The 20,574-nt window shown below is 44.0% G+C and overlaps 1 protein-coding gene and 1 long non-coding RNA gene across 2 annotated transcripts in view; both read right to left on the bottom strand.

The window, feature by feature from the left end:
- The window catches only part of MREG (melanoregulin), a 51,945-nt gene that overhangs the window by 10,794 nt on the left and 20,577 nt on the right, over positions 1-20,574 (bottom strand). The gene's annotated exons all lie outside the window — the stretch shown is intronic.
- On the bottom strand, positions 12,337-13,042 carry LOC112475405. Its single transcript, XR_003044716.1, has 2 exons — positions 12,760-13,042; positions 12,337-12,509 (listed from the first exon to the last, which is right to left on the bottom strand). It is a non-coding gene; the product is annotated as an uncharacterized LOC112475405 (long non-coding RNA).

The following is a 20,574-nucleotide window of genomic DNA, read 5'->3' as shown; positions in this document are numbered from 1 at the left end:
TTTGCTTGGTTACTTTTCATAAAATGATGTTTCTCTACAAGATGGATATTATTATAACATCCGAAGAATGAGAAAACTGAGGCTCAGAGAGGCAAAGTAACTTGCCCAAGTGTGCACATCTGTAGTGAGACGCTGGGATTTAAACCCAGGCAGTCTAGTGGCAGGGTCAAGGCACTTAGCCACTGCTCATACTACCTCTTAAAGCAGGAAGGGAGGGTGGCTGAGCAAGGTGGGAAGTGAGGAAAGGAAGTGGAGCAAGAGGACCTGAAAGAGCGGCTGATCAGAGAAAAGACCGAAGCCACCACAGCTGTGCCTGAAGAGGAATTAAGAAGACACAATTGAAATTTTGAGAGAAAACAGAACTTTTCTAGAAGCAAAGCAGTCCCAGGCTCTAGCCAAGAATTTTGCCGAAACCAAAATTGCCCTCAAGCATGAACTCGCTGGGAGGTTGTACTCCAGTCCTTTTGGGGACTTCAGTTCCGTCCCCCATTTTCGGAGCAAGTGAAAGGACAACCCCCTCCTACTTTTTCCATCCCTTTCTTCCCCCGCTCCCTTCTGTCCAGTTCATGGACACTTCATCTCTGAGGACTGAGAAAAAGACAAAACCATTCCCTTCAAGATGCTGGAGTGGTGAGCGGTAAGCGGTGGCAGAAGATGCAAAGGCCTGAGATTCTGAGGACCGGGAAAAAGGTCAGTATTTTGGACTGGGCTGTGCTTATCTGCAACAGAGAGAGCTGTGAATCTCCCCCATACTTTTCTGAAGCTATGCTTCAGCCTTCAGGCCTGAGAAAACCCCCAGGTTTCTTAGACCTACCTAACATATTTCCTCTGCTCCCCCCGCCCCGCCCCCTTGGGATGTCCCACCCCTCACTTCAAAAGGAAACCAGCCACATCGTCTTTCCTTGGAAAAGTCCCTGGAGAGCTTGCAGCCCTTTTCTCCCAGGCTTGCAAGATTATAAGAGTGGTTACAAGAGTGCCTACTTCAGAACCCCAGCCAAGTCCTCCACAGAGCTCAAGTGACAAACCACAGTTTCGCTGGCTCACATGATGGCCTCCCTCCTCCCGGAGCTAATCAGCTGGTACCTTTGAACAAACAGCCAAAAGCTTGAACTTCATATGCCAAATCCAAGATAAAAAGTATGTTCCAAGGAACTAGCTCATTCGTCCTATGAGGCAGCTGGTCTCACTGACGCCAGCAACCGAAACGCCCTTCCCTTAACCTCACTACTTCCTCAAGCTCCAGCCCATTCTCCATCCTTCCCTTCATTGCTCAAACGGCTTACAAGGGGAGCTTCCACTTGCTGCTCTCAATTCCTTCTCATCTCCTTACTCACCAGCCCCTGGCATCAGCCCTTTTTCAGACCTGCTACCCACGGAAAGTACTAAGGTGCTTTCCTTGCCTTCCTCACGTCACTACGGCCCAAATGGGGGTGTCTCGTAGTCCTTTCTGAAGGCCCTCGCCTTTTCGAAAACATTCCGTCCTGATGACCATCCCTTTCTTAACGTGCCTCCCTAGGTTTCTGTGGGAAAGGAACGATGGAATGAGCATCTATTACGGACCTGATGAGTACAGCGGGCGTGGACTCCGCCACCACTCGCGAGGTGGCTCAGAATCCTCATACGTTGGAGGAGAGGTCCAGCGTCTTGCCTAGGGTCATTCGGCAGTAGGTCTGCTTGAAATCCGCCGTCCAAAGTGCATCGTCCAGTTGATCTCCCTCACTCCCTTCTTTCCTCCTTTGCCTCTTCGTTTCATGCCATCCTTTCTTCAAGGCTCTGTCTTGGGTCTTCTTATCTCCATCTCCCTGGATAATTTCTCCTCATGCCTCCAACTTCTGTTGTCACTCCAAGTCTCTTTCTTTTGCCCTGACCCCAAGCCTCAGCTCTGGATTTTAATTTGCCCCTTTCTGCTGGGTGTCTCCATGTGAATGGACTGCTGACCATGCTATTCAACAGTCTGACGCCCCCACCAGCCTCCACGGGCCAACGTCTTCCCTCTTCTGTTCCCAACTAGGTTAGCTGCTCTCGCGCCCCTTCAATCCCACCTTCTGAATTCAAACCAGTCACCTAATCCTGTTGGTTCTCTCTCTGTCACCAAATTCCCCTCCTTCCTATTTCCACTGCCTCGGCCTTAATCGGCCCGAATAGCTGCAATACTGGTCCCTCGGCTTCCAGAAGCTAATGTCTCCAATCTCCCTCCAACCAGCTGTCGTCCTAAAGGTGAGACTGGATCATTTCCCTCCCCGAATCTTCAGTGGTTCCGTACCACTTACTGAATGAAGCTTCATTCTCAAGCAGGCTCTCCATGATCTGACTTTCCACTCTTGTTCCAAACATGTCCTTGTACTCAGTGTGCTCCTGCCACATGAGACTGCCAGTGTGCCTGTGACCACGCCTCACTCCACTGCCATCGAACTCCCATCCACTTTTCAAGGCTCAGCTCAAACGCCACCACCTTGAGGAACTTTCCCTTTTCCTAACAGCTGAAAGTAACTGCTTCTTCGTTTCAAATTCTTCAGCCCCCTTATGAAAACTGTTGTAGAGTTATTTACTGTATATCCATTGTTATGTAGGCTTTTGTAATGTCTCCAACCATGTATTACACAGTCCTCTGTATACAGTAGGTGTCCCAAAAGATTTGCTGAACCCAAATGAATGTGACAATCACATGTTCTACCAGTGACTGAGTACTGATTTTCAATCTAAAAAGCAGCACTAAATCTTAGCAGAAAAAAGCTACTTGGACTCTAATTCATGTATATAAACCTGAATAAGGCAGGTTTATATAATCAAATGATTTTGATTCTCATATTTTTTAGAAAACAGAATACATTCAAGAAAGATGAAACAAAAGAAACAATCCATTCACCTCTTCTACTCTGTGCCTGATCAAGCATTGGATATTTGAAAAGTACTCTTCGCATGTCTCTTTAAATGATAAATTTATTCTAGGTCAAAATTTTTGCTCTAGTTCTAGGTCAGAACACATGAGCATTGCAAGGGGCAACGGGACTGCATTAAGCCACCAAGTTAAGGATGTGCCTTCCTGAGGCTGTGCTATGCGGCAGACACATCTCAGGCCCTTGCTATGTATGATTCCATTCATCAGAAAATCTGATGAGATGGGTTTACGAATCCCTTTCTAGAGATATGTTAAGTGAGGCTGCAGGAGGTTAAACAACTCAGCTGAGACCTCACAGCTATTAATTTAATTTAATTCCAAGTCTTTCTGACTCCAAACCCACAGTTCCTCCCAGTACCCTAAGCTGCACTCAATTAGGCCCAAATTTAGCCCACCACATTGTCTTTCCCTGTCACCAATGTAGAAACTGGGACACAAAGAGAGAAATGGAACATAATGTGCAGAGACTTTCATTCCAAAAGAGGCTTCTGGCACAGCCAGTCAGGTTTAGAAGACAGATAGTCCCTGCATCCGTTCCCCTGCTACCCCTCGCCATCACACTCCTCACTGCCCAGCAGCGGGAGGCAGGACAACACAACCAGATCCCAGTACAAGGGGCAGGCTGGGGACACTCTGTGGGGAAGGGAGGTGAGAGCTGATTATGTAGAGGAAGCTAAGAGTTTCCTTTAAACACAGCTGGTTCTGGACAGTGTCAAGGCCACCTACCCAGAAGGAGCATCCTCTTTCAAGACTATAAAAGCCTCTTCTCTCCATCCACCAGACATGGTGTGTAAGTAGAAAAGATAGGATTGTGTTTCACTGTTCCTAGACGGCCGGACCACTCGTTAGCCCTCTGCTTCCACCTCGGCCCAGATGGCACAGGATCAAATAACAGAGCAGAGAAACTCAGTGTATTAGAGAATAAATAATAGACTAGATGAACTTTGGGCGGGGGGGTAAGGGGGGAGTGGTAGGGAATGGAGGCCGAGGAGGACATAGTGCCCAAGGACCTGGCACTCAGGTCTCTGGGGGCTCTAGGACTTGAAGGGCCTTCCAACACCTCCTTATTGCTTCTGCCCAGACATCTCATCACTCTGGAGCACTCACTCCAAGAAAGGCCTGTCTGTTGGTAACTAGGGCTAGGGCAATGAGCCTTTTTAGGTGGGTAAATCAAACTCTGAGTGGTTCTTTCTCTCTCTCCTAGCCTCATCAGACCCATCAATTCAGTGAGATGAGAATAAGCCTTTGGGTTACAGATTTGCTCCTGGGTCTCCTCCCTACTGACTGACTCTCCAGAGCTATCTATTTGCCTTTCTCTGAATCCCAGTGGGATTAGCTTGCTGCACTGACAACTAGGCTCTGAGTCCCCTTCCCAGATGCTGATACTTAAAAGATCACAGAGTGAAACCTTCCTAAGGTCTGGCAGCTGGCAGCACTTTGACTCTACATACCATGCAGGGCCTCAAACCCCAAATGTCACCCCGGAGTTGCTGCTGGGAGCACCTTGGAAAGGCGCATCCTTACTTTGGTGGCTTAATGCAGTCCCGTTGCCCCTTGCAATGCTCATGTTTTCTGACCTAGAACTAGAGCAAAAAATTTGACCTAGAATAAATCAAATGCAAATGCCAAGTAATGCTTTTCCAACTCTCCTTGTTTATTTTTATTCACAGCTCCGCTGGAGTTCTGGAAACAGACTGCTTTGCAGCCAGAGGCCTCTGACCTAATTCTTTATCTGGTTTTAACCAGATTAAGCCAAGGGATAGCTTGCAGCTCCTGCTGGGGAAGTGTGCCCAAAAACCCATGGAAAGGGGCTGCTAAGCAAAGAGATTTCAAGTCACTTTTGTCTAATTTGGGGGGTCCCTGCCCATGTGTGGCTTTAGACTTAGGAGAAGGGCCAAACTCAGGGTGTGATTTGGCTAATGCTGCCAGTGGGAAGAAAGTGACATTGTTATTCCTAATCAACTAGAGTTGGAACCACCTCAGAGTTCTGCTGCTCCAGTCACTGCAGGGAAGGACAATTAGTTGCTGTCACTTAAGGCAAAGGGTAATAAGACTCAATTCCTGTGCATGGAGAAGAAACGGGGACTCGAATTTCTGTCAAGATAAAAATAACCAGTTCACTCAATTACTTTAAATATATACCTTCTCATCAAGGAAGGCTGCTTCTTCAAAGTACTGAAGCAAATTTAGATTTAATGATGGATGGAGTGTACGAATCATCATGAAGACATCGCAGAGATCTGGCTATCCCTCAGCATCTATCCAGCCCTGTACAGAACAATACAGCAGCCGCGGGCCTCACAGGGCTAGGAGCATTTGGAGTGTGGCAAGTTCAAACTGAGAAGTGCTATAAATGTAAAATACACAATGAATTTTGAAGTCTTGTACCAAAAAAAAAGAAAAAGTAAAATACATCATTTAAGAGCATTTATATTAATTACATGTTGAAATGATAATATTTTGGATATATTTGGTTGAAATATTTTATTAAACTTAATTTCACCTATTTATTTTAATTTCTTCAATGTAGCTACTAGAAAGTTTTAAATTACTTCTGCGGCTTGCTTTTTTTTTTTTTTTTTGGGGGGGGCGTATTTATTTTTTGGGTGGTGCTGATCTAGATAATACTAAATGTAATGGTTTAATTTCAAAGTGTGGCAAAATTTGCAAAGGGACATCTTGTTAGCCAAATCCCACCAGAAAAAACATTCTTGTGTGGATCCTTACGCATTGCAGATTCTTTCCAGGTGACAGTATTATAGTGTTTATCTCACAGTAGGATAATATACAGGTGATGTTTTTCTGTATATAAAAACATCCAAACTTTCTATCCAAACTTTCCACAATGGTCATGTACATCTTTTATAATCAGAACAGAAACTTTAAAATCCCTAAGAACTATTCTTTTTATAGCTTTCTTCATTAATGTAACCTAGTGTCTAATTATCTCCAAAATGGAAAAGTCTACTGATGGGTACTACTGTAATTTGAATTCATTTAGAAAAGTCTTTACTATATTCTGGATGGCAACTCACAAACCTTAGCTCATCTGATTTCAATGAATTCTGTTACATTGAAAATCCCATTGATAAATCTGCAAGTTCTTGTGTGTGTCCCAGTATTTAGCTGAAAGCACCATTGCTTCTGTGGGGCATTTACTCTGTTTTCCAGGATCTCTGCCAGCTTCAAAGAGGAGGAGTGAGAGAACAGGGCAAGGACAAGGTCATGACCAGGAAGGAGTTCCAGGTAGAGTTAAGATCTTTTTTTTTCGGGAGGTGGGGGAATAGGGGGTCATTCAGCAGAGCCAGAGTTATAGGGAGAGAAAGGAAAGAGAGAAATTAGGAGTTATAATTTGCTTTTATAAACTAACAACCCCCCATATCTGAAAGTTCTCCATTTTTTTTTTAACCCAAATACTTCTTATTGTAGTGGTAACCTTTTTTTGTAATTACTCTACCTCATCACCAGGGACCCTACTCACAATTGCTCTTCCTTTATTTGAAAGCTGCCCAACTGTTTATTTTTGCCTGACACTGAATAACTCATCCTTTCCATCTTCACTCCCCCCACCTCAGGAAGGGGTTAAAGCAGCTGGCCTGGGATCCAGTCACTGTGTGTGTGTGTGTGTGTGTGTTCCCGCCACCAAGAGTTGGGGGTGGAGAGGGTATAAGTTCCCAGGAAAACAGAAAGAAGGCAGGTGATCCTATCTAATTTCCTTATCAATTGAACCTCCTAGTAACTAGAGGAATGATATTTGCTCTAGGAAGAAATCTTATCTACAGAATGCCCTTGGCAGAACGTCTCTGGCCAAAGGATTGCTTAGACTCAAGGCACCCATTCTTCAGGGTATGGCTCCCTAGAGAATGCAACTGTGCTACAAAATAATGAATAGGTATACAATGGAGCTCTTGGTAATTTAAATGCTTTCCACGGTGTGAGATTAACCCAGTGAACTTCACTTAGACTCATCCAGTCAGAGATGCCTGTCCTGTGGGGGGAGAGGGTCCCAGGTCTCCGTCTGCTTCATCTGAGCCTCTCAACTACCTGTGACTTTGAAAGTATTAGTAAAGTTTGATACTCGGTAAGATCTATGACCATGTGAATCTGCTCCGATAATCTGTGTTTTGCTCACCCCGCCTCTCCCCAATCACTTGACTCCAACTTTCTAATTTATCCATATTTTCATTGTCTACCGGTAGACCAGTAGACCGTCTCTAAATTATCCACATGCTTTTTAAGATAAAGACCTGAAAACTAAATCACTTCCCTAATCACACCAAGCACACCTCCAGCTGTTACACCCCTAAGAACACAAAGTCACACTGAACCTTCCTCAAGAGGTCTAAGACGCTTGTCTATGTCACCTGTCTATGACAATGGAGTTCCTTTAACAGCTTGGAGTTATTATTTAAATTCAAGCCTTGTAAAGCATTTTTCCTGACAATTCCAGTATCTCACTCACTGTCCATTTTTACTCCCCCATAATCTTCAGCTGAGCCTCCAGACACTCCCCCCCAATCCAAGTGTTTGGGGGTTACTCTAAGCCTTGAATATGATGTAATGCCACAGCAGAAAGGAAAGACGAGCTCTTAAGCAGAAGCAGTCTTGCAATTGCCTGGACACTCACTAGTTAACACATTGTTTATAACCACTCCAGTCTTTACTGGCTGTTACAGACACATGGATGACCCTCTGCCAAGCCAATTGGGAAGCTGCCTGGTGAATGCTGAATAAGGAAGCCATTTTCAGTTTTCAAGACCTCTGCCTCATCGGTCATCTGCCTGGTTCCTTGTAAACATGGCAGGCTTTCATTAATTCCAACGAAGCCCCTAACACAATTCCTATGCATTTAAAACCCAAAATGGAAAAAGGAAAAAGTAGTATGGCACTAATCTGTGGTGCATTTCACGCATTTATCATATTTGGGAATTACAGTGTATTTTTTTTTTATTTTGACTAATCTCATATAATAATTATACAGTCATTTTTCAAAAGAAAAAATCATCAGTAAGTAAAAAAATGTTTTTTGCACCCATAACTGAAAAGTCTGGAGGAGTCTCTCCATTTCTAAAGAGGATCTCTTCTTCCAAGGATCAGCAAGGAAGCCCTCCTCCAAGGGGCTGTGACGTATCCCTTTCGTGAGAAAAATTAAATCTATGCAATCATTTGAGTCAAGTCTACTGAGCACCCAACCAAAGGCAAAGCTTGGATGGCCTCAAGCCAACTAGTAAATATGTTAGGGTTTACAAGACACGAGGTCTCTGGTCATGACTACTCCACTTCCTCCCTGTAGCACAAAAGCAGCCAAAGACAATATGTAAACAAATGGGTATGTCTCTGTCCCCAGTAAAACTGGATGTGCCCTGTGGGCTATAGTTTGTTTAGAATGGGGAGGAAAATGTGGCAGGGAGGAATCCAGTCTACCTGTTTTATTCTCAGAAAGGTCCCCAGCCCTCATTCCAGACATAGTGCATGCATCTCACTCAAAGGTCACGTATGAGGTCTAGCTCATTAAGATGCAGATGCCGGGGAGTACAACACGCAATGTGTCTGGGGTTAAAAGCCATATCGCTGAGCCATAGTTAAATATGAGGACTTTTGAGATATGTCCTCCATACCTCCCTCCATCAGAAGAGAAACTGGGCCCCGAGAGCCTGTCACACAGCAAATTAGTAGCAGAGTCAGGAGACAGTAGCAGAATTAGTCCTGAACCCTAGGAACCGCCCGCTGTGTCACACTCTTCCTAGTGCTCTACAAAATAAGCATCTGTTTTACTTTTTAACACCCGTTGCCAGAGCCCCAGGCAACAGAGCAAACAAAGATGAGCTTTCAAACTTGCTCCTGCAAGGAGATTCATTCTTCCATATGATCCTCCACACAGAACAACGACTGAAAATATATATGAAAGTAAGTGTGCCTCTCTTCGCTGGTCCTTCTCAAAGCTTGTAGGGTACCTCGAAGGGATGGTAAGGATCAAGGAAACCAGGCAGTTGAAGTGAGATTTTATTCATCATCTACTACCCTCTCAGGACCTCTTGTTTCCGGCACTCTTCCTCCTCCACGTTTTAGTCCTGCCCCAATGCCCAGGGCCCACCACTGCACTGGCCCTGTCCCAGCCTTCTCCTCCACACCCCGCAATCAAAACTTACCAGTCCTGGATCCTATTCTTTCCAAAAACTAATTTGTAATGACTTACTATTAACAGGTATATTAATGTTTTTCTAAGATATGACTAAATAGTCTCTGATAAAGGAGGAATCTAATATTGCTCCCGGATATCAAGTTTGAGTTTTAAAGGGGCGTTTTAGTAGCTCGACGCAGTGTTTTTGGAACTTTATGTGGGGTGGCTTTCCCAAAGATGCCGGAGAGGCTGTCTGAGATGGGGAAATCTGGGTTCTTAGCGTTACTTTGACAGGAGAAGTTTTAATCTTAGCAGTTTCCTGGTACGTTTCACTGGAGGGTAGCAGAAAGCTCCAAAGATAACAGAAAAGAAATTTTAAAACCACAGACATACACCAAAGCAGCGACCTATGGTCAAGATCTCAGCCATGATGCCAACACAGAAGCTATTTTAAGGGTGTCAGGAACTGGGAGGCATCTAAGATCTGACTCTTTTACAAGCTAACAAGTTCCCCTGCCAGTTTCATGTGTGCTGGCAAAAAAAAAAAAAACCCCACAAGATTCCTGGGTCAGAAACAAAGGACCCAGCAATAGCAGATCAAAATTTTTTATGCCAGTTCTCTGAGACCCGATTCCAGGAAGAGGGCCAAATGACACCTACATGTTCAGTACGCTGCATTACAGGAGGGGAACCCCGAATTTAGGAAACCTGAATCTTTTATAATGGGCCATAGGCCTGCCTGCCGTTTGCTCCAGAGAAAGAACTACCTACACCTCCTCGGGATGTTCACCATGCAAACATCCTTGAAAAGAGGGTCCAGAAAGAAAGGCAGACAGAGCCTCTGCTCAGAATGTGCCCAGGGATCAAGACACCCATGGAGAATTATCTCTCAATGTGGAGGGAGGGGCTCCCAAGGAATGTGAGCTTCCCAGACTGAGAGGAACAGGGGCCAGGGAGAAAGAACAAATCCTGCAAAGGGACAAAGAAGCATTTTCTATTTATTTAGTTCAAATGAGCACCCCATCTCTCTTAGAACAGAATTCAGAATCCTCGCCATGGCCTCCTGGGCCTTCAGAATCTGGTTCTTGCCGGTCTTCTCAGTGTCGCACAGTGCAGCAGCTCTACCCCTTGCTCCCTCCGCTGTAGCCACGCTGACCTTCTTGCTGCTCCTGGCATATACCCACCTCAGAGCCTTTGCAGCTGCTGTTCCCTCTGCCTGGAATGTCCTTCGCAAGGCTCACTCCCTCACCTCATCCAGATCTCTGCCCCCCTGCCCAGAGTCACTTTCTATCCCCTCTTCTTGACTTATTTTTCTTCAAAGTGCTTATCACAACATACTTCATATTAATTTGTTGTCAGTCTCCCCTCAGTAGAATGTAAGCTCCGAGGGCAGACCCTTTGTTTACTGCTATGCCCACCGCCAAACAAAACAACTATTTTTAATCCTATCAATGACATGCCTGCCTACCTACCATTACAGGTTTAATTGTCTCCTCCCCCCCAAAAAAATTCCTACACTGAAGTCCTACCTCTAGCACCTTAGATTGTGACTTTATCGGGAAATAGGGTCTTTAAAGAGGTAATCAAATTAAAATGAGGTTATTAGGGTGGGACCTAATCCGCTATGACTGGTGTCCTCATAAGGAGACATTTGCCATGATGAGCAAGGTGTCAGCTGCCATAATTGGTAAAAACAGTATGTAGGGTCGACTGCTACCCAAGCCTGGAAGCAGAAGTTCAATAGCAAATCATCACTCTGGGGAGCATCTGAGATCTTGCTCCCCAGCATATGTTGACAGTTTGGCTCAAATAAACTCGTATTAAAAAAAAAAAAAATCACTCCGAAACATTTCAGTATGTGTTCTCTCCAGTTGCTATATACCCAAAGATGTTTTCTATTCCCCAAACGTCAGTTTAAAGCAGGCAAAAGATAAATACTATGTCATGGATTAGAATGTTCACGTGGGGACTGAGGCATCGATGAAATGCTCTTGTTTTCAAACACTCAGCAATCAAGAGCCTCGGTACATGTGAGCTGGAGTCAGTTCTTATTAACGACCAGATCTTACCCTGTGTCTGCTGAGACATTCCCACAGAGGCAAGCACAGACAGAGGTAAAAATATTCTAGCAAGCAAAAAGAAGAAAAGGATGGTCGAAACTAGCAGAGAGCGGCTTGCTTCCCTCCCTGATTGTTTTATGCAGCCCTGCCCTCGACTTTCTGCCACTGGAAGAAGAATCCAAGGGGACTGAAAGCAGGGGAAATGAGAGAAAGACAAGACCTTTCAAAACTAGGGCAGGGGAACAGGTGGAGAGAGTGGTATGAACAGCAGTCACTGTTTCCCCATCAGCTGAGGATGGGCCGACTAGGAGGGAGATCATTTTTCAAATGCCCCTGCCTTACCTAACCCTGGTCGGCTGGGAAAGACATCGGGCACCCCCAGTTAGTTGTCCACATTCTTAGGCCACTCAGCGACGTGGTTCACCTCTTTAAACAATTCAGCCCTCGGGCCCCACAAAATCCCTTGGGACAAGAAGCAGTCCCACTCCGCCAATGCCTTGGCCTCCAACCTCAGGGTCCTCATGCAGGACCCTTGTCCCTATCCCAGGAATACTGGATCTCAAGCTTCTGGCAGCATTTCCAAGGTGATGAGGCAGCTCCAATCTCAATTCGGGAAAGCCCAAAACCACAGTGATGATATATGTATGGATGTACCTGGAGGCCCAGCAAAAAAGCACTGAGCTGAACTGGCCTCTCTGCTCAGAAAACCTCTTCTCTTCCTCATTATTTTACTAATTATAACAAATTTGGGTTCACAAGTTCCTCTTTCAAATCACTCACACTCTTCACTGAATTCCTCTGGTTTTCTCCTAACACCTGCTTCTTTTTAATTTCCAGTTGAGCTGAGTCTCTGCAGAGTACATGGATGTTTAGCTGGGTGGAAAGATGGAAGGAAAAAGGATAGGGATGAGATAGTTAGGAAGAGAGCTAGGCTTGGTGAGGAACCAACCAAAGGGGGTACAAGCAGAGGGTAACATAAGAGGAACCCTCAAGGGCCCTCCGGAAGCTAGGAGGGGGTCCAGGCAGGCAGGGAGAAGGGTTCTGCATGTGAAAGCTGCCCATCCTGCTGGGCACAAGTACATCCTCGGGCAGCTCAGTCCCACTCCAAACCCTCCCCATCCTCCCACACATCACCCATTCCCACCAGACTTCTGCCTGGAGAGGCAAAGGGATAATAGTTTGAGAGTATGTCCTACAGTCGTTCTCCATTGGAAAACATACGGAAACGTCGCTGGCTTCAGAGAGATAACAGCGTATGTGGTAGAAGACAACGAGGGCATTTTAAAATTTATTTCTGCCAATTGCCAAGACTGCGCCGAAAGAACAGACACCCCGACCAGTCCTCGCTCTGAAGGTCTCTCTCTTCTTCCAAGCTGCTGCCATTCCCACCTCTAGTTTCCTCTGGAGTCTCCCAAATTTTAAGTGATGGCTGGGAAAGAGATAAGACAAATGGATAACAGATCCCAGCCCCAAAACATGTCCTGTGTTTAACGACAAATGTGACTGCAGTGGACTTTTATTGTCACCGCTTGTCCTTAGTTGCAAAACTTTCTGGTAAACTCACCCAAAGTGAAAATTTAAAAGTAAGCTCACACAGACTGAAGTGTATTCAGCTGTACAAATGAATAAAAAATATTGTTTGTCCTACGAAAGGCTACGCTCCTTCCCCCATGACTCACCCAGTATCTGGGCCTGATGAATGGGCAAGGGTATCTGGATCTTCTGGTTTCCGGTTGAAAAAACGTGTTTCCACAGCCAGGACAGGCACCCTGCAGCCCAAATGCACATTTCCCACCTGCTTGTGGCCTCGCATCCCGAAATATTTTTTATGGACAAAGAAATGAGGTTAATTTTAACTCAGGTCCATTGAAATTCGTTCTAACTGCTTTAATAGCTATGACAATAGCAATGCGGTAAGAGCCGGGCGTGACTTCGTGTAACTTGTAGTTAGGCGTGACCAGTATTTCCAGAGGGCGGGCCCATCTGTATTCATGAGCCACGTGGCCTGTCTCTGGGATTGCAAAACCATCTAATGGCACAGCTCCCTCCTGCACAGTAAATAACATGAACATGTTAACAATCATGTGACAACAGGTAGCTGGGGACGGGGCACCCAAATCAAGGGGAGAAGGGGGTTCATATCAAGAAAACTGGGGATTTTAAGTCTGAGAGCAGTCGGTCTGAGCCGCCATTAGAACTGAGTGGGTGCTACCATTTCCCCCACGTGTTCAATCAAAACCAGAAAGCGAGCCAAGTTGCTCTTAGGACGATGATGCCTCATCAGCCTTCCCGAGATGCCCCCGCTGAGCACATTCACATCAGGACGTCCCATTGTGCCAGTATCCAGGGCGCTCAGGGGCTCCGTGCAATTAAGAGCCCTTTTCAGTTTTTCTAAGATGAGCAAGACCAACCAAAGGAAGGGGTGGGGCGAGGTGGTTGAAAGGGTGAGGGTGGTGAATCAGCTGGCAGAGGCAGCTTGGTTCATTTCCATATGAATTCACAGGCAGAGGGATGGGAAGCAAGCTCCAGAGAAAGATTTATCAGAAGACTCTTACAACGCTGAAAAGATAAATACCGACTGACTGCTTCACGCACATTCTGCATCAGCCCATTTTGGCAGGATTCCTCAAAGCTGGCTCCAACTCTTCCTAAATGAACTTTCATTCTCTTTCTCTCCCCCACCTCTGCCTCCCTTTCCCCTTTCTCCAGAATACCCACAGTTAAACAAAGCGAAACAGTTTAAGACACAGGGAAACTGCCACCAACAGAGTGTGCGATGAAATAATAGGGAGAGCATTTTATTTTCAATATAGGTATATGAAGTAATATGTGTATATGATCTCAAATCGGTTTCAAACAGAAGACCATAAAGTTAAAGGGGAAAAAGTTCCCTCCCTCCACTCACTTTTAACAACCCAGGAGTCACCATGGTTAAGAAGTTCACAGGTAACTTTCCAAAAATGGTAGAGCTATGTATTAGCACATACACGCTTTTATACAAATGATATTATACATACCCACTTAGCAACAGATCATAACTATCTTTCCAAGTCAGTACCTATAAATACGACGCGTTATTTTTTGAGCTGCATAGCATCCATTCGTACAGCTATTTACGCTATATTTAACTGGTGCGTTCATTGGGTATTTTTATTTCCAGATTTTTACTTTACAAAACAATACCACAAATCACATATATCTTTGTTTAACCGTGTGCAAATATCCATACGATGGACTGTCAATAGCAAAGCTGCAGGGTGAGCTGATTTCATTTAGATCTCATATTTAGGCTACTCCACCTTTAAAAGAATTTCAAACTGGTGAATGGAGCCAAAATGACTGATGAGGAAGCAGAGAAGCTATTTTGATCACAAGGGATACCATTCTGGGGCAACCACTTCCCGTGGGCTCGCTTGTATCTCAGCCAAGAGAAAAATGTAGATCTTTACTGAATGCTGGCACAGTTCCCTTCAGGCAGAGATTTCTCAAAACTCATCAGTTTCTGTGCCCTTAGTCCAGCTTGATTTATTAAATTATAAATCAAGAAAGTGAATAAGCCTTCAATCGGAGAAGTGTAGCTATCTATGGGCACAGAGATGACATCGTTATTAGATTAGGAAAATAGTGTCAAGAGGTCTCGTGGGAGACAATGGGACAGTAGAACTTGCTGAGTCTTGGCAAAGCATGAAGTTCTATCTTCAATAATCTGTGTGTTTCACTCTGACTGCAAAGTCTAGAGATCCCTATTTTCCATTCCTAATCTGCTGGATCTGTTTGGGTATCCGCCTAGCCTCTTCACAGCCTCAAAACTCATCAGTTTCTGTGCCTTTAGTCCAGCTTGATTTACAGCCCTTGCTCTCGGCCCCAGATTTATCTAATATGACATAATTCTGGGTTTCCCTAGATTCCACATTCTGCTGCCTGTGTCCAGTGCCTGAGACTACTGTTCACCTGGGGGTGATGTTCAGAAATTTCTATCTACCACCATCAAGGGGCGGGGTGTCCTAACCAAATGACAAGAAACACTTTATGATGGAGAAAAAAGCACCAGATTATCACCTCTGGAAGACAATGGTACTTAGCGTAATATATGTAAAATGCTTAGAGCAGCACCTAGTATATAGCAAGTGCACCTGGTATATAGGAAGTGCTCCATAAATGTCAGTTGCCATTGTTCTTGTCTGATTCCTTTTCACCAGGCCACCTTCTAATCTGGTCATTGGCATCCCTTACAGATTTTAGTATAGGGGAGAGACTGCACTGACCCATCAAGTTTGTGGCCCACCAGGTGGCTACATGCATTTGGCTTTATAAGGCAGTCTCTTATGAATTTGGTTAGTGTTAGTAAAATCTCCTATGATGGTTAATTTTATGTGTCAATTTGGCTGGACCATGGTACCCGGATATTTAGTCAAACATTCTCGATGTTCTGTGAAGATGTTTGTGAATAAGATTAATATTTAAATTGGTACATTTGAAGTAAAGCACATTATCTTCCATACATAATGTGGCTGGACCTTATTCAATCGCTTGAAGGCTTTTACGGAACAAAGACTGACTTCCTCCAAACAAGAAGAAATTCTGCCAGCTGAATGACTTTGAACTTGAACAGTAATTCTTCTCTGACTCTCTAGCCAACCAGACTCCTCCATCAGATTTTAGATTCACCAAGCCTCCACAATTGTGTGAGCCAATTCCTGAAAATAAACATCTCTCGATGATAGAGAGATGATACAGATAGATAGATAGATAGATAGATAGATAGATAGATCGATCGATCGATCTGTTGGTTCTGTTTTTCTTAGAACCCTAATACACCCCTTAAGTTCAAATTGTTCTAGGTCCCCTGAGAAAATCAAGTTCAAAGGCCTACAAAGCTGATCATCAGATCTTGGGCAGAAGTGACATCACCTACGGTACTGCAAGTCTGTGAGCTTTGCATGAACAACTAACCAGTTCCTTCGGGGACATGTGATCACATTGACCTAAGAACAGCTGTGAAACTAGGAGTGAGTCTTTACTGTGATGAAAGTAGAAATTCTAACTTAATGGCAACCACTTAGTTCTCATACTGAGTTGAGAGGTAGGGTATCCAGGAAGAACAAAAAAAAAATTCCTACATTGTTGACACCAAATTAACATCAAGACTAAGAAATACTAGCCTTTCAGGTGTATGAAGAACTGACAACACTCTAATTCCAAATCAAACCTACGTGATTTAACGTTATACACATCAATTACTAATAAAATGAACCAATTAACACCTACATCAGGCAGAATTTGAACTTTTGTTGTAACAAATCCTCAAATATAGGAGAATATATTTGACAAATATATTTGAATAACCTAGACACCTTTGAAAAAACAATTACAAGTTGGAGTTTTCTTAAGAAAGAAATAAGTTGGACAGCATCTTACACCTTTTCTATAAGCTTGTTTTACCACCTGATTGTTACTCTTCACATTTAAATTAAAGGACAATGAAAATTATTCACCCTACATTCTCAGACCCTTGTAGCTTTCCATCACTACTCCACAGCCGAGGGCACTGAACCTGAGTCAAAAGCCTATTTCTGCTTGAATGCTATAAAGAAAGGTCACTTAAACTCTTTGCGTGCGTGTGTTTTCTCTTTAACAGTTCACTTACATCAAAAGACTACTGTGAGAAGCCAGGTCATGCACGTAGGAGGATGTGTGCCTGGATGGCAGGCGGGCATCTCTGATGATCTCATCTGTTCTGAGAAAAACCAAAGCCAACACTGAGGTAGGTTACTAGAGGCTTCACTTGGTATTAATCCCTGGTGTTTCAAATTTATAAGCAGTCAACCTTAATTTTTAAAAATTACAACTTTTGAAGCATCTTTATGGTTTCAGTTTCTTCTCAGGCCCAACTGGCTTATGCAAGTTCTAAAAAAAAGCAAATAGAAAGATATAATTCCTATCAGCGAGGCACTCTGCGCATGTTTGCCAATAAATACGTGCCTTCCTTCTGGATATTTCCACCATGATGAGCACAAAAACTCAGGAAGCTCAGAGGTGCGGCAATATGTTGCTGTGACAGTGACATTCTGGATATGGAGAAAGTTGGCCAGCTTCCTGCCCGTCTTCCCCAGAGACTGCATTTTCTGGAGGTCCCCAACTTGTTGTCCATCCTCTTTATTTCACTGACCTGTCAGCACTCTCAAGGTACATTCACTTCTGGTTTCGTGTATCTTTTTGAGGGCACAGGGGAAGGAGGCCAATGAGGACAGAGTCTAAAGTACAGTAAAAGGAAGAGGCCTGGCCATTACGCTCTAGTAGTATATGGATGCCTAGAAAAATAGTAGAACCCAGGTACGAAAAGCTCCCACGTTTTCTGTCCTCTCCATGTTCCTTCCATCGCTAAGCAGCTCAGAGGGAGGCCCTGCCAGACATCAGCCTCTTCCAAGATTACATCCCTAACACTGATATTCAGTGGGGTGCCCGCTCACAGTTTCAACTGTATCTACTCTATACAGTAGCGAAAACTGATCACTTGGGAGTTATCAGCTGTTTTATTGACCAATGTGGAGGTTAAGAAAGATGATCTTAATAACAAGTGTTGGTGAGGATGTGGAGAAATTAGAACCCTATGCATTGTTGGTAGGAGCGTAAAATGGTATAGCCACTGTGGAAAGCAGTATGATGGCTCCTCAAAAAAATTAAACAAAGAATTACCATATGATCCAGCAATTCCACTTCTGGGTATATACCCAAAAGAGTTGAAATTTGTATACCCATGTTCATAGCATTAGCCAAAAGTGCGAAGCAGCCCAAGCCCATCGATGGATGAATAGATAAACGATATATCATTTATACACACAATGGAATATTATTCAGCTTTAAAAAGGAAGGAAATCCTAACACATGCTACAACATGAATGAACCTTGAGGACATTATGCTAAGTGAAGTGAGCCAGTCACAAAAAGAGAAAATTGTATGATTTCGCTAATATGAAATACATAAAGTCATCAGATTCATAAAGAAAGGAGAAATGCTGGTTACTAGGGACTTGGGGAAGGGGGTAATGGGTATTTATTGTTTAACAGGTAAGAAGTTTTAGTTTGGAAAGATGAAAAAGTCCTAGAGATGGATGGTGGTCACAGCTGCCCAGCAATGGGGATGAAATTAGTGCCACTGACACTTAAAAATGGTTAAAATGGTAAATTTTATGTTATATATATTATACCTCAATTTAAAAAAAGGAAGGTGATCATATGTCCCAGCTTGTCTAGGGCAGGCCCAATTTATACCTTTGGCCTGGCACACTTGCTATTAGCACTCCCCGTTCCTCTTAAAGACCTTGTGACTGTCTCAAACTGAACAATAAGTAGTATGATAGGCCTAAGTTTACATAGCTATTCAGTGTCATCCTGCTAGAACATGACAGAGGCATGACTCCTATCCGCAAATCTGTATAATCCCAAAGCCCATGTTTCTCACCACCTGACATCTTCCTAAATAGCTAATGATCTCCCCCTGCCTACATCAAGCTTAATATTTATTGTCTCAACTCTGCACGTAGGTAGCTCTGACATGCTACCTACCTAGTAAGAAACACTGATTATTTTAATACCAATATCTATAAGTGTGTGTGTGTGTGTGTGTGTGTGTGTGTGTGTGTATCAAACAGAATATCCTTTGGTATGGTACAATGGATTTTCATACCCAGAGTGGTACCTGGGGTGTTAAAAATTCCTAAAGCACCAGCATCTGAAGCACGTTACCTGCAGTGCCCAACACAGGTTGACACTAAACAGCAAAATCACTCTGTAATTCAGCTGACGCAGGGTAATGGTCAACAAGAACAAAGACAAAGTTTCCACTTGAGGCAGAAAGTCGACATCTATTTGGTAACTTTCTCTTTGACCAAAAGATTCCACTGAGGCCTTTCCTACAGTCACCAGACAGCCTGGGGCAGTGTTTCGTCACATAGGGTTCCCAGTCATGCGGACTGAGCTACAATCTCAGTTCTCCCGCTCATTTCTTCCAAGGCTTGGTACAGACAACTGAAAGCTTCTATTCTTATGTGTCAAAATGCCTCTTTCGCAGGGTCACTGTGAGGATTTGGCATGTGTCTGAAGAAAATGCAGCACACTGCTTAGCACAGAGCATAAAAACAAATACCATTACCTAAAAAACAGATGGTAAGATCACTGGATTCTCAGATCCTAATAAGCATTTTTATCCTCTCCCCCTCTAACCCAGTCACTAGCAAAGCGAAACAGAATGGTTGCATTCAACAATCCAGATCATCTGGACCCCAGAGAAAAAGGCCTTTGGAGGGACCCAGAATTATCTCGAGAACTGCTTCGCTTTCCCCTGTTATTTTGCTCCTTCATGCTTGGTGGAAAACTTGCAGTCCTATGTCTTACAGTAGCCAATGTTCGCTCACATGCAGAGAAACTGGATGCAGGCCTTGTCCAGTGCGTGAAGACCTGAGACGGAGTAATGCAGAGCTGAACTGGAATGCCTTGTCTGAGTCAGCGGCTGGTACACGATCAATTCAAACATCTCTCCCACTTTTTTACCTCCTCCAACTGAACGTTCCAGTCAACTCTGTTTCATCCTTTCTTTCGGTGCTAGGGATATGACAGACTAAGTGTCTAACGCATGCACTGCAAACAGCCCCTGGGATGTCTGCAGCTGTTTTAAACATGTGATAGCAACTGTTTACAATGCCTGGCTACACTCCGCCAGGAGGGAGTCCCGACACACAGAAAAGCAAACTGTAAATTGTAAACCAGGAACATTGCATGTTTTTGCCTCTACCGTTTTAAAAAAATAATAACACTTGCCTGTTCCCCAGGGTACAGTAGAGTATGATTTTCACCGGCTCACTCTAGCCACACAAGCATCTGATCTGGCGTTTATGTGGACCCGGTATTGCTCAGTGGCACCGAGGCAGACACTCGTCGTGAGAACTACATACATTTCTGAGCACGTGATGATTTAATAACTTTTTTAAAAAAACATAGAATTTCTATCACCGATTATGCCAAATAAACATCACCTACTTTGAACGAAAATGGTGCTTATACACGTTGATGAGAATGATTTAATTTTTAGCATTCACCTTCTTAATCGAAAATGTAAAAGTCCTTTTCAAAAGCAGAGTAAAACTGTTGACTCCTAAAGGCACTGTTACCCAACCACTGGAAGGGACACCAATTAACAGAGGTCAGAGGACACTAGCCAAAGTGAAGGAGAAAGATGAAACATCTTGGAGCTAATAAAACAGAAACCCGGAGAAGGAGTCACAATGGGCTGCAGTCACCGTGGAAAAACATAACTTGGGAAAGGTGTGTTATGTTCCAACTGGGAACACTGCCTGAAACACGAGCACAATCTCAAGCAAACACAGTTCTCGTTCCCATGAGGTGAGAATGCCTTTCCTATCATTGGCATCGGCAAGCCGCAGAAACAGGCTTTGAACAGACTCTGCTCATGCATTTTTTAATCTATATTGAATCGC

This window comes from Pteropus alecto, unplaced genomic scaffold (genome assembly GCF_000325575.1).
Source record: "Pteropus alecto unplaced genomic scaffold, ASM32557v1 scaffold110, whole genome shotgun sequence".
NCBI lineage: Eukaryota > Metazoa > Chordata > Mammalia > Chiroptera > Pteropodidae > Pteropus > Pteropus alecto.
The sequence above is the reverse complement of the archived record's forward strand: the minus strand, read 5'-3'. Positions and strand labels throughout refer to the sequence as shown.